A 2,624-nucleotide genomic window follows, 5' to 3' on the forward strand; every position below is an offset into this window, starting at 1 on the left:
GGTTGAGCTATAGGCGCCGAGCCGATCATGGTGGGTTTCAATGGAAAGTGCCTCAGACCTTGGGGTTCACCCTGCATTTTCACAAAAGAGCAGGGGTGGGGGGGGAGTAACAAAGGAGACTGAGTATTCAACTTACCAAGGTGCAGAGTCCTTCTTACTTGGAGGCTCCCTGTGCTTCTTGGAGTCAGGCTCCCTGGGGTACTCCACAGTGGCTAAAGAGTCCTAAGGCTATTTATTACTTGCCAGCTTAGCTTGCTCTAATGCTAGCACTATTTGCCCCAGGGAACTGGTTGTCCTAGGTGAACAGCACTTCTCAAATAGAGAGCAGGTGAATTTGTGGAGAGTGTAAGGCTGTAAGGCTGTGTTCCTTAAGCAGCTAAGAAGCTGATGGCTCCTCATACTCACTTATTGTGTTCAGTGCAGATAGTGGCAGGAGCAGTGGAAAGGATTTTATAAATCTCCTGTCCTCAGTAGAGTGCTATGGTATCACAGCTCACAGCAAACTCAAACTCTTGGGCTTAAGTGATTCTCTTGCCTCAGTCTCCCAAGTAGCTAGGACTATAGGCGCCTGCCACAATGCCTGGCTATTTTTTGTTATAGTTGTCATTGTTTAACTGGCCTGGGCTGGGATCAAACCTGCCACCCTCGGTGTATGTGGCTGGAGCCATAACCACTGTGCTATGGGTGCCGAGCCATAGGGTTCCTATTTTAAAGACCGAGTAGCAGCATTTCAACTTTCGCATGTTGAGGCTAGAAGGTGAGGGTGGATGCAAAATCCTCACAGCGTTGTGAGGCACTGTGCTGGCCTTGGAGTAGGTACCTTGAAGCCCCCTACTTTAAGAATTGTTGTGCATGTGATTAAACTCTTTCTACTGACTTTTTCCTGAATTCATCTCTCTTACTTTTCATGTCTGAGGAGAAAGTCATCCCAGATGAAGTTTGCTGCCTTCCAGTGTTTGCCTTCTGCCCTACCGGCAGCCCTCCACCTGCTCCTCTATCTCAGGAACATCTGGCCTCTGATCTCAGAGGAGGAGGTAAGTCCAATCAGTCTGAATCCTTATCTTATTGCTTCTGGATTCAGTCTGGCTTTTCCCGGATCTCAAACCTTTCCCTGTCGGTAGCTGTAAAGGCCACAGTTCTTAGCCCTCCAGTGTGACTATCTCTGGTCTTAGGCCTGGACTTAACAAGTCAGCTGGGAAGCCTAACCTAACCTAGCTGGTACAACTTAAACCATCAGAGTGGATATATGTATTTCTTTTAATTTATTTGTTTATTTATTTATGTATTTATGACAGTCTAACTCTGTTCCCCCTGCTAGAGTGCCATGGCCTCAGCCTAACTCACAGAAACCTCATACTCCTGGGTTCAAGTGATCCCCCTCCTTCAAGCCTCCTGAGTAGCTGGGACTACAGTCCCTTACTACAACATCCAGCTAATTTTTTCTATTTCTAGCAGAGATGGGGGTCTTGCTCTTGCTCAGGCTGTTCTTGAACTCCTGAGCTCAAGTAATCCTCCTCCTTTGGCTTTCCAGAGTGCTAGAATTAAAGCCACTGCCTCCAACCATATGTATTTATTTTTTAGAGAAAAGGTCTCATTTTGTCACGCAGGTTGGAGTGCAGTGGCACAATCACAGCTTACTGTATCCCCAAACTCCTGGGCTCAAACTATCCTCCTGCTTCAGCCTCCTGAATACCCAGGACCACCACACTCAGATAATATTTTGTTTTTTTGTTTTTAGAGATGAGGGTCTCACTATATTGCTCAGGCCAGTCTTGAACTCCTGGCCTCAAGTAACCCTCCAAACTCAGCCTCTTGAGTTGCTGGAATTATAGGTGTGAGCTACCATGCCCAGCTTCATTGTATTTTTTAGAAAAATATTTATGGAGGGTCCACTGCTTAGGTGCCACGTATTTTGCATGACACAAAGGCATAGTAAATACATATATGAAATCCTGTAGGGCCTGGCTCTGTCATTCCTCCCCTGCCTCCTTGCTGGTACTCTCTGCCTCCCACCAAGTGGCTTATGGTTCTTTGCAGATATCGCAGCATTTCCTACCATTGTGCCTTTCATCTTCCTAGACAGGAGTCCTCAAGCTATGGCCCACGGGCCAAATGCAGCCCGCCTAGGACATTTATCCGGCCCACCCAGTGTTTTTGCCGCTGCTGCCTGTCCTGCTTAGCAGCCAACTCGTCCTAGGGCCCGCAGTCCAGCCCTCCAACAGTCTGAGGGACAGTGAACTGGCCCCCTGTTTAAAAAGTTTGAGGACTCCTGTCCTAGAAGGTCCTCTACAGGCCCCTTCAACAGGCTGTTCCCACTCACTTGTGAATCTCAGCTTAGCTTCCATGGTGTCAGGAAACCTTGATTCCTTCAGTCTGGTTAAGTTCCTTTCCTTTTCCTTTTCCTTTCCTTTCCGTTCCCTTTCCTTTTCGTTTTCCTTTCCTTTTCCTTTTCCCCTTCCCTTCCCTTCCCTTCCCTTTCTTTCGACAGAGTATCTGTCACCCTGGGTAGAGTGCCTGTGGCTTCACAGGTCACAGCAGCCTCAAACTCTTGGGCTTAAGCTATTCTCTTGCCTCAGCCTTCCAAGTAGATGGGACTACAGGCTCCCACCACAACACCTGGCTAT

This window comes from Otolemur garnettii, unplaced genomic scaffold, assembly GCF_000181295.1.
Source record: "Otolemur garnettii isolate 467f Iridium unplaced genomic scaffold, OtoGar3 scaffold00046, whole genome shotgun sequence".
NCBI lineage: Eukaryota > Metazoa > Chordata > Mammalia > Primates > Galagidae > Otolemur > Otolemur garnettii.